Raw genomic sequence first — 11926 nt, forward strand, 5'->3', positions numbered from 1 at the left:
CCAGGGTTACACAGCTAGTAAGTGTTAAGTGTCTGAGGCCAGATTTGAACTCAGGTCCTCCTGAATCCAGGGCCGGTGCTCTATCCACTGTGCCACCTAGATACCCTGTAGTTCTGATCATATACTTGTTGTATTTGTCTTGGGAAGTAAATTCCCAAGTATTTTACATTGGCCAGAGTAATTTTAAATGGCTTTTATTTTTCCATCTGTTGTTGCTGGATTTTATTGGTAATATATAGAAATGCTAATAATTTATGTGGGTTTATTTTGTATCCTGCAAGTTTGCTAAAGTTGTTAATAATTTCAAATAACTTGTTAGTTGATTCTCTAGGATTTTCTAAGTATAACATCACATCATCTGCAAAGAGTGATAGTTTTGTTTCCTCATTACCTATTCTCATTGCTTTATTTTATTTTATTGTTGCTATAGCTAACATTTCTAATGCAATATTAAATAATATAGGTGATAATGGGCATCCTTGCTTCACTTCGGATTGTATTGGGAATGATTTTAGGTTATCCTCATTACAGAAAATGCTTGCTGATGCGTTTAGATAAATAGTACTTATCATTTAAAGGTAAGCTCCTTTTATTCCTATGCTCTCTAGTGGTTTTAATAGGAATGGGTGCCGTATTTTGTTAAAAGACTCTGCTGCATTTTTGAGATAATATTTTTTCTGCTGTTTTTGTTATTGCTTTGGTCAATTATGCTTATAGTTTTCATAATATTTAAATACATTACTGGTGTAAATCCCATCTGGTAATAGTGAATGATCCTTGTGACATATGTGTGTGTGTGTGTGTGTGTGTATACTTTTTTTGGAATTTTTTTTTTTTTTGTGGGGCAATTGGGGTTAAGTGACTTGCCCAGCGTCACACAGCTAGTAAGTGTTAAGTGTCTGAGACCAGATTTGAACTCAGGTACTCCTGACTCCCGGGCCGGTGCTCTATCTACTGCGCCATCTAGCTGCCCCTTTTTGGAATTTTTTTATGTTTAGGATTTTATTTTCCAAATTACATGTAAAAACACATTTTAAAATCAATTTTTTATACCTTTGTGTTCCAACGTCTCTTCCTCCCTCCCTTCCCACCCACACCCAAAGAACTCAACCAATTCAGTATAAGTTATATATGAGTTAGAGTATCTTCCCATGTAGGAATTTAAACAATTTAATCTTTTAATATCCCTCATGATTTCTTTTTCCTGTTTACCTTTTTATACTTCTCTAGAGCCTTGTATTTGAAAGTCAAATTGTATTTTCAGTTCAGGTCTTTTCATAACAAATGCTTGAAAGTCCTCTTTTTCATTTAAATCCCATTTTTTCCTCTGAAAGGTTATAATCAGTTTTGCTGGGTACATGATTCTTGGCTGTAGTCCCAATTCCTTTGCCCTCTGGAATATCATATTCCATGTCCTCTGGTCCTTTAATGTAGATACTGTTAGATCTTGTTTTATCTTTATTGGAGCTCCACAGTATTTGAATTCCTTTTTTCTAGCTCCTTGCAATATTTCCTCCTTGACCTGGGAGCTTTGGAATATGGCTAAAATATTTCTGGAGGTTTTCCTTTTGGGATCTCTTTAAGGAGGTGATCAGTGGATTCTTTCAATTTCTATTTTACCTTCTGCTTCTAGAATATCAGGGCAATTTTCCCTGACAATCACTTGGAAGATGCTATCTATACTTTTATTTTGGTAATGGTTTTCAGGTAGTCCAATGATTTTAAAATTATCTCTCCTTGATCTATTTTCCAGGTTAGCTGTTTATTCAAGGAGATATTTCATATTGCCCTCTATTTTTTTATTCATTTGGATTTCCTTTACTGTATCTTGGTTTCTCATAAAGTCACTAGCTTCCATTTGTTCAATTCTAATTCTTAGGCAATAACTTTCTTCAGGATGCTCTTGTATCTCCTTTTCCATTTGGCTTTTTGAGCTGTTGACTTTTTCTCATGACTCTCCTGCATCACTCTCATTTCTCATTCCATTCATTCCTGTACCTCTCTAAATCTTACTTCTATCTTTCCTACTTTCTCTTCAAAGTTCCCTTTGAGAACATCCATGGCCTGAGACCAATTCATATTTTTCTTGGAAGGTTTGGATATAGGGGCCCAGAGGTTACTATTGTCTTTTGAGGGTGCACCTCAATCTTCCTTTTCAAAAAAGAAACTTTCTATAGTACTCAACTTTCTTTGCTTGCTAATCTTGTGGTCTTTTACTTGACTTTTAACTCCCTCTTACAGTGGGGCCCTACTTCCAAGCTATAATTTTCCAAGCTTCAGACAGTCCTAGGTGTTTCAGTTTAAAGGAGGGCAGGTTTTTCTCTCACCTAGCCTATTCCGTGGTCCGAAGATAACCTCAAGCTAGCTTGCCAGACAGCACAGTGCTGTGGTGATTGTTAGCTTTAGATGAGCCTCCGCCCCTCCCAGATCTGGGCCTCCTGCCACTCCCGATTTCTTCGTGGTTTCCTCCTAGTGTGGGATAGCCGAATTCCTCCTTAGGTCCACTGCCCCCCCCCACCCCGGGCCAGCTGTTCAGCTCTCTCACCTGACCATAAGCCATAAGCTGCTGGTGATGCAGCTGACTCAGAGGCTTGGGGGTAAGTTTCTCTGGCACAACATGCCTAGGGTCTGTGTCAGTGATATCACAGGGTTGGATTCTGCTTGTAGCCCAGCACAGCTCTCTTTAATTTGTCCTTACCTGGAAAATAATCTCAGCCCATAGTTTTGGGGGGTTTTCTGTTCCAGGGGTTCTTTTATTGGTATTTTTGTGGTAATTGTGTCAGAAGCTCTGTGCGTTTAATATCTTTTCTCCACCATCTTGACTCCTCTCCCCCCTCACGATATATTTCTGTAATCTTCTGGTAGTGTTTTATTTAAAACATTTGCAGCATAGGGCAGAGCCAACATAGGGGAGAGAAGCCAGTAAGTCGAATGAGCTTTCCCATGTTTCCCTCAAAAACAACATTAAATCAAGGTTCTAAAGAGACTCTGGAACTACAGAATCTACAAAAAGACAGAGACACACAATCCTCCTACTTGAGATAATTTAGAAGACTTCAGGAAAGGTCTATTTCACCTGGGAGAAGGGGGAGAGTGGTTCATCACAGCTCAACACAACTGAGAGTGGGGCAGCTGAGAGCAGTAAGTAGCTTGCAACAGTGACTCCTGTGCCCCAGGAGCAGAATTCAACTTTATAAGTTTTAAAATAGACTACAATATTAGTAAGAAACAAAAAAAGGACCCTTTTGATTGATAGCTTTTATGGTGAAAGGGAAGACCAAAACTCAGACTCAGATGAGTTTAACAAATTACCTACAAGTGAAGACTCAAGTGGGAAGAAAATCCTGTCATAAGACCAAAAAGCATTCTTTGAAGAGCTCAGAAAAACTTTAAAAAACCAAATGGGGGCAGCTAGGTGGCACAAAGGATAAATCACTGTCCCTGGATTCAGGATTATCTGAGTTCAAATCTGGCCTCAGACACTTGACACTTACTAGCTGTGTGACCCTGGACAAGTCACTTAACCCTCATTGCCCTGCAAAAAACAAACAAACAACCCGCCCAAACAACAAAAAACAAAACAAAAAAAATGAAAGAGGTAGAAGAAAACATGGAAAAAGAAATGAGAGAAATGGGAATTATGCTGGAAAAAGAAGCACAAAAATTGATTGAAGAAAACAATTCCTTAATTCCTTACAAAATACAATTGGCCAGATGTCTGGGGTGGAGTCAAAATGGCAGAGGAAAGGCAGTGAGCTCCCAAACTCATGACACAATTGCTCCAAAACACATTCAAATAATGCCATAGGAAAATGCCCAGAACAGCAAAACTCACAGAAGAATGTGCTGAAATCATCATCTCACCAAGAATGGCTTGGGAGGTCAGAAGGAGGGAGCTGCTGTGCCAAGACAGAAGTCAAACCCAACCCCACAGTCACCCTGACACAGATGCAGTCCCAGGAAGGCCTCACCAGAGAAGGAGACCCCCCCAGAGCCTCTGAAACAGCTGAAGCACCAGTGTCATCTGGAAATAAGCTCAGAGTCTGGTGAGAGGGCTGAGCCCTGGGCAGGGGGGAGACTACAGGGGTCTATGCTGGTGCTAAGGCAGAACTTGGATTTTACACCCCTGATGAGAACCAGGAGGTAGGCTCAAGTTGCCTTGGAGCTGACAACCACAACAGACAAAGCTGGTTGATTAGCAAGTTGGTCTGGGGTCATCTAAGGACCAGGGAATGGGCCAGGCAGGTGAAGAACCTGATTCTCCTTAAATCATACCACCTGGGACATCTGAAGCTTCGGATACTGCAGCCTGGAAACAGTGCTCCACTTTAAGGACCTAAAATTCAAGCAAAAGAAACGCGGGATGAGCAGACGGAAAAAGGTGAGGACTATAGAAAGTTTCTTCAGTAACAAGGAAGATCGAAGTGCACACTCAGAGAAATAAGTCAACATCAGGGCCCTTATATCTAAAGCTTCCAAGAAAAATATGAATTGGCCTCAGGCCACAGAGGTGCTCAAAAAGGACTTTGAAGATAAAGTTAGAGAGATAGAGGAAAAAATGGAAAGAGAAATGAGGGAGATGCAGGAAAGACATAAGAAAAAAGTCAACAGCTTGAAAAGTCAAATTGGCCAAATGTAAAAGGTAGTACAAAAGCTCTCTGATGAAAATAATTGCCTAAGAATTAGGATTGAAGAAATGGAAGCCAGTGACTTTATGAGAAACCAAGACATAATAAAGCAAATCTAAATGAATAAAAAAATAGAGAGCAATTTGAAATATCTTCTGGGAAAAACTGCTGACCTGGAAAATAGGTCCAGGAGAGATAATTTGAAAATTATTGGTCTACCTGAAAACCATGATCAAGGAAAGAGCATAGACAACATCTTCCAAGATATTCCCAGGGAAAATTGCCCTGAAATTCTAGAAGAAGAAGCTAAAATAGAAATTGAAAGAATCCACCAATCACCTCCAGAAAGAGATCCCAAAAGGAAAACTCCTAGGAATATTATAGCCAAATTCCAGAGCACTCAGGTCAAGGAGAACATATTGCAAGCTGCCAAAATGAAAGAATTCAAATACTGTGGAGCCCCAGTCAGGATAGCACAAGATCTAGAAGCTTCTACATTAAAGGACTGGACGGCATGGAATATGATATTCCAAAGGGCAAAGGAAATGAGATTACAACCAAGAATCACCTACCCAGCAAAACTCAGCATAATCTTTCAGTGGAAAAATGGGACTTTAATGAAAAAGACTTTCAGATATTTGTGATGAAAAGACCTGAACTGAATGGCAAATTTGACTTTCAAATACAAAACCCTAGAGAACTGTAAAAAATTGGAGCTGGGGGACATACCTGGGTTTGTACAATGGGTGACTGTCTTGTGTCTGAGGCCAGGTTTTGGCTAGGATCCCCCTGGGTCCAGGGTTGATGCTTTGTCCACTGTGTCACTTAGCTACATGATAACATCTTTAGGGTTAAATTGAGGGGTGAAGAGAATTCACTGGGGGAAGGGGAAGGGCATAAGTGAAATCCTATATGAAAGTAACAGGAAAAGGCTTATGGAGTGGGGGAGGAGATGGGAGAGGAGCAGGGCAGTAATTGAATTTTTCACTCATCAGAAAAGGCTCAAAGACCTTAAACTCATCAGAGCTGCCTCAAGGAGGGACTAACACACACACCCAAATGGGTGGAGCAATCTATTTAATCTGGGAAGTAAATGAGCCTAACACTCATCAGAATTGGCTCAAAGACCTCAATCTCATTAGAATTTGTTCAAGGAGAGAATGATGTACACACTCAATTGGATGGAGCATCTCTCTAACCCTACAGGAAAATAGGAGGGGAAGGGGATAAAGAGAGAGGGGCAAAAGAAGGAAGGGCAGAGTGGGGAAGGGGACAGACAGAAGCAAATCCTTTTTGAAGAGTGATAGGATGAAAGAAGATGGATAATATAATAAATATCAAGGGGAAGGGAATAGGATGGAAAGGAAACAGTTAACAATAGTAATCATGAAAAAGAGAAAAGGGGGAAATTGTAGAAAATATATTTATAGCAACTCTTGGTGGAGGCTAAGAATTGAGAATCAAGGGAATGTCCATCAATTGAGGAATGATGGGAAAAGATGTGCTATATGATTGTAGTGGAATGGTCTTGTGCTACAGGAAATGACAAACAGGATGATCTCAGAAAAACCTGGAAAGACTAATGAACATTGATGTATAGTGAAGTGAGCAGAGCTGAGAGGACATTGTGTGTAGTGACATCAGTACTGTTCAATGAGCAATTGTGAATGACTTAACTACTCTCAGCAATGCAATGATCCAAGACAATCCCAAAGAACTAATGAGGAAGCTTACTAAGCACCCCTATATAAAGAACTGATAAAAAGAACACTTTTGGATTGTACATGTATAACCTGGTTGCAATCTTGTGGAGGGGGGAGGAAAGGGAGGGAGGGAGAAAAATTTGGAACTCTACATCTTATGAAAATGATTGTTGAAAAGCACCCTTACATGTAACTGGAAAATAAAATAAATGTTTGTTGCTAAAAAAAAAAAATACAATTTGCCAAATGATAGGAAAAATTGGCCAAATGGAAAAGGAGGTGCAAAAGCTTATTGAGGAAAATAATGCCTTTAAAATTAAAATTGGGCAGATGGAAGATAATAAATCCATGAGACACCAAGAAGCTGTCAAGGAGAACCCAAAGACTGAAAAAATAGAAGAAAATGTGAAATACCTCATTGGAAAAACAACTGACAGGGAAAACAGATCCAGGAGAGATAATCTAAGAATTATTGGAGTACCTGAAAGCCATGATCAAGAAGAAAAGAGTCTAGACACCATATTCCAGGAAATTTTCAAGGAGAACTGCCCTTACATTGTAGAATCAGAGGATAAAATCATCATTGAAAGAATCTACCAATCACCTCCTGAAAGAGCCCCCAAAAGGAAAATTTCAAGGAATATTGTAGCCAAATTCTAGAATTATCAGGTGAAGGCAAAAATACTCCAAGCAGCCAGAAAGAAACAATCTAAATACAATCGAGCCACAGTCAGGATTGCACAGGACCTGGCAGCTTGTGAGGGCCAAAATTTGATATGCGGAGCATTATTTGGGTGACTCGCCTTAATATTGGGGTCCTGGAAATATGAGAGACGTTTTGGGTTCACCCTCCCCTCTGAACTGCCTTTTTTAGATGTTTCTCCCAGGCCAATAAGAAGGGTTCCTTTAAGCTTCAGTTCACAAAAGGATCAGATTTTATTACTTAGGAATTAATTAAGCAACAAAGGTGAAACTAATAAAAATCAAAGATAAGGAAATAGGAAAATAGAAACACAGATAAATATTCTTAACTCTAAGCTTAAACTATTCACTGCCCAGACTGTCACCAATTAAGCTAGTTCAAAGGAATTTAGGGTTTTCCATAATTAACTCACCAAATCTGAAAGTTTAACATTGCTCGTGCCAGCAGTCACCAGACAGAGTGAACAGGCTCCACCACCACAAGGACCAAGCATGAAAAAGGCTGAGTGCCAGAAGATGCCTAGCATTCCAGAAGACACCTAGTGTCCTGGAAGCAGCCTAGCATTCCAGAAGGAGCCTAGTGTTCTGGAAGCACCCTCCGCCTCCCTTCAGGGAGCATTCAATCTTTCCTTCCTCAAAAGGGGAGGTCTTTCAAAAGTGGCCTATGGAGAGTTCTCTAATATTTACCACAAGCTTCAACATTAAAGGATCATAGGGCTTGGAATATGATATTCCAGAGTGCAAAGCACCTTGGAATACAACCAATAATCAGCTACCCAGAAAAACTGAGCATTCTTTTTCAGGGGAAAATATGGACATTCAATGAAATAGGGTGGGGCAGCTTGGTGGCACAGTGGATAGAGCACCAGCCCTGGAGTCAGGAGGACCTAAGTTCAAATCTGGCCTCAGACACTTAACAGTTACTGGCTGTGTGACCCTGGGCACTTAACCCCAATTGCCTCAACAAAAAACAAACAAAAAAACCCACACACAATGAAATAGGGGACTTCCTAGGTTTCCTGGAAAAAAGACCAGAACTGAAAAGAAAATTTGATCTCCAAATACAAGACTCAAGAGAAGTACAAAGAGGTAAACAAGGGGGGAGGGAGGGAAAGGTTGTTCAATGAAGTTAAACTGTTTACATCCCTATGAGGGAAGATAATACTTTTAACTCTTGGGATCTGTATCTCTATTAAGGTATTGTTATTAAATTGACTTTGATGTGATGATATAAAGAAACTTAAGGGGCAGAATAAAAGATGACTAGGTGGAGGAGAAGAAAGGAGAGGTGGAATGGGGTTAATTGCATTATATGAAGAGGAACAAAAAGAACCCTTTACAATACAGGAAAAGAGGGGAGGGGTGAGCATAGTTTCAACCTTACATCCATTTTGGCTCAGGGAGGGAATAACATACACTCCCATTTGTATAAAGAAACTTAGCTTATTCTTTAAGGAAGCAAAATGGAGGAGGAGGAAAGGGTGGTATTGATAGAAGGGAGGGCACAAGTGGGGGAAAAAAGGGAAAGAAAAGGAAGGGGACCTGATAAAAAGGAGGGTGGATTGAGGGAGCCAGTGGTCAGAAGCAAAACACTGTTCAGGAGGGATAGAGTGAAAGAAGGGGAAAAAGAGTACAAACAAAGGGGGAAAGAGGATGAAGGGGAATAAACAGTTAATAATCTTAACTGTGAATGTGAATGGGATGAACTCTCCCATGAAATGGAAGTGAATAGCAAAGTAGATTAAAAAGCAGAATCCTAAAATATGTTGTTTACAGGAAACACATCTGAAGCATAGAGATACACATAGAGATAGGGTAAAGGTAAAAGGTTGGAGCAGAATATATTATCATTCAGATGAAGGCAAAAAAGCATGTGTAGCAATCTTTATCTCAGACAAAGCAAAGGCAAAAATAGATCTAATTAAAAGAGATAAGGAAGGAAAGTGCATTTTGTTAAAAGGTATAATAGATAATGAAGTAATGTCAATACTGAGCATGTGTGTACCAAGTGGTATAGCATCCAAATTCTTAGAGGAGAAGTTAAATGAGTTATAAGAGGAAATAGACAGCAAAACTATACTAGTGGGGTATCTGAAACTTCCCCTGACAGAATTAAATAAATGTAACCAAAAAATAAATAAGAAAAAAGTTAAAGAGGTGAATAGAGTGTTAGAAAACTTAGATATCATAGATGTCTGGAAAAAACTGAGTGGGGATAAAAAGGAGTATACCTTTTTCACAGTAGAACATGGCATATATTGAAAAATTGATTATTTATTAGGGCACAAAACCTCATAGTCAAATGTAGAAAGGCAGAAATAGTAAATGTATTCTCAGATCACTATGCAATAAAAATTACATGTAACAATTAGGAACTATTTTGCCCCACTGTATGCCAATAAATTTGACAATCTAAATGAAATGGATAAATATTTTAAAAATACAAATTGCCCAGGTTAACTGAAGAGGAAATAAAATCCCTAAATAGGGCCATTAAAAAAAAAATTGAACAAGCCATTAATGAACTCCCTAAGAAAAAATCCCCATGGCCAAATGGGTTTACAGGTGAATTTTACCAAACATTTAAAGAACAATTAATTCCAATATTATGCAAAATATTGGAAAAATAAGTGAAGAAGGCGTTCTACCAAATTCCTTTTATGACACAAATATGGTGTTGATACCAAAACCAGGCAGAGCCAAAACAGAGAAACAAAATTATAGACAAATTTCCCTAATGAATATTGATGCAAAAATCTTAAATAAAATATTAGCAAGGAGATTACAGCAAGTGATCACCAGGATAATACACTATGACCAAATGGGATTTATACCAGGAATGCAAGGCTGGTTCAACATTAGGAAACCTATCAACATAATCAACCACATCAATAACAAAACTAACCAAAATCATATGCTTATCTCAATAGATGCAGAGAAAGCTTTTGACAAAATACAACACTCATTCCTATTAAAACAGTAGAGAAGAATAGGTAAAGCTTTCCTTAAAATAACAAACCGAATCTACCTAAAACCATCAGCAAGCATTATATGTAATGGAGATAAGTTACAAGCATTCCCAATAAGATCAGCAGTGAAGCAGGGACGTCCATTATCACCTCTATTATTTAATATTATACTAGAAATGTTAGCTTTAGCAGTAAGAGAAGAAAAAGGAATTATGGGAATTAGAATAGACAAGGAGGAAACAAAACTTTCACTCTTTGCATTTGATATGATGGTATACTTAAAGAATCCTAAAAATCAACTGAAAAACTACTTGAAAGAATTAAAAAACTTTAGCAAAGTTGCAGGATTTAAAATATATGCACATAAATCATCAGCATTTCTCTACATGACCAAAAAGCTCAGGAACAAGACATAGAAAGAGAAATTCCATTTTAAGTAATGGTAGATAATATAAAATACTTGGGAGTCTACCTGCCAAGACAAACCCAGGAAATCTATGAACACAATTACAAAACACTTTTTTTTTTTTCAGGAGAGGGGGGAACTTTAATGACAACAATCAAGGCTGGTTTCCTGTGGTCTCATCTTGCTTGGTGGTCCCAAGTGTCTGCTAGACACTGAGGAAGGTCTTCTTGCGGGCTGTGTGGGTATATGGGTGCCAGCGCCACTCCACATCTGCTGTGGCTTCTTGCTCAATTGTACCCAAGCGGATCATATACAATTTCATTTCAAATCTTGGCCCCACCTCCGCCAGCTCCCCTCTGCTATGATCTGGCTTCCAGTACACATGATGACGAAAAGAAATGTAGTCATCCTGGTTGGCAAAGGTCATCACAAGGTGGCTATCATCCTTGGGTACAGGGAAGAGGTATCGGAGGATATTTGAGACTCTATGTCCAAGGTGGGAAGAGAAACCATGAAAGATAAGGTGGGTAAGGGCCTCTGAGGCAGTCCCAAGGTCAGGAACATCATGCCGCATCATCACATTACACAGCGTGAAGTATGCTGTAGGCCCAAAGGGCAGGTGGCTCACGATGAGGTCAACTGGCGTCCCTCAGTGCTCATGCACCAGCAGCAGATCTGTGACTCCATTGGCTTTACAAGCACGGACAAGAGCTCCCATTTCATGTCGACCATGGTTCATTTTCTGAGCACCAGGAAATATCCTTGGCAAACATCTTGAGGGGGGAGCTGGGGTCTCGAGATGTGGTGATCATGATTTTGGGGTCTTCTACACCTGCCCATTGGTACTCATCATCTTGGTGATTCAAGACACCTTCACCCCCGGCGTCATCAAACTCCAACGCTCCTTGCAGAGTCAGAGCTTCCCTGCGAAGTTCAGTCCGGATGGGCTGATTCTCATCGAGAGCCCTCTTCAGCCTCATCTTCTTCTCCTCCAGAAGATGCTGCTTCTGCTCCTGGGCCTTGCGGTACAAATACTCCCGGCGCAGGCGGATCTCGCGTCGAAGCCTGGCTGTAGCCGGCTGCGATTCCAGATAGGTGACGCTCCCCTTGTGGCGACCTAAGTCCAGGGCGTGCCTGCCTTCTCCTCCCACGCGGGGGGCGTGGCCAGTGCCATGCGCGTTTGGCTCCGCCCCTGGCTCGCCAGCTCTTTGGCTCCGGCCAAGCCCCCTCTCTCTGTTCATCAGCTGCTGGCGAGAGGAGGGCCCTAAGTCCTAGGGAGAGCTAGGGAGATCCAGCTCCTTTTGCTTCGCCTCCTCCTGCCCCTGCTCCGGCTTCTGCTCTGAGCGGCCAGGGTCCCGGCCCGGTTCTCACACCTCCTACAAAACACTTTTGACACAAATAAAATAAGATCTATGTAATTGGAAGGATATCAATTGCTCATGGACAGGCTGATAAAAAATGACAATTCTACCTAAATTAATTTACTTATTCAGTGCCACACCAATAAGACTACCTAAA

The 11926-nt window shown here is 40.2% G+C and overlaps 1 pseudogene; it reads right to left on the bottom strand.

The window, feature by feature from the left end:
- Nucleotides 1–10605: 10605 nt before the first annotated feature.
- On the bottom strand, nt 10606–11649 carry LOC122752645 (annotated as a pseudogene).
- Between the last annotated feature and the right edge of the window lie 277 nt (nt 11650–11926).

Source organism: Dromiciops gliroides, chromosome 1 (genome assembly GCF_019393635.1).
Source record: "Dromiciops gliroides isolate mDroGli1 chromosome 1, mDroGli1.pri, whole genome shotgun sequence".
In the NCBI taxonomy this organism is placed as follows: domain Eukaryota; kingdom Metazoa; phylum Chordata; class Mammalia; order Microbiotheria; family Microbiotheriidae; genus Dromiciops; species Dromiciops gliroides.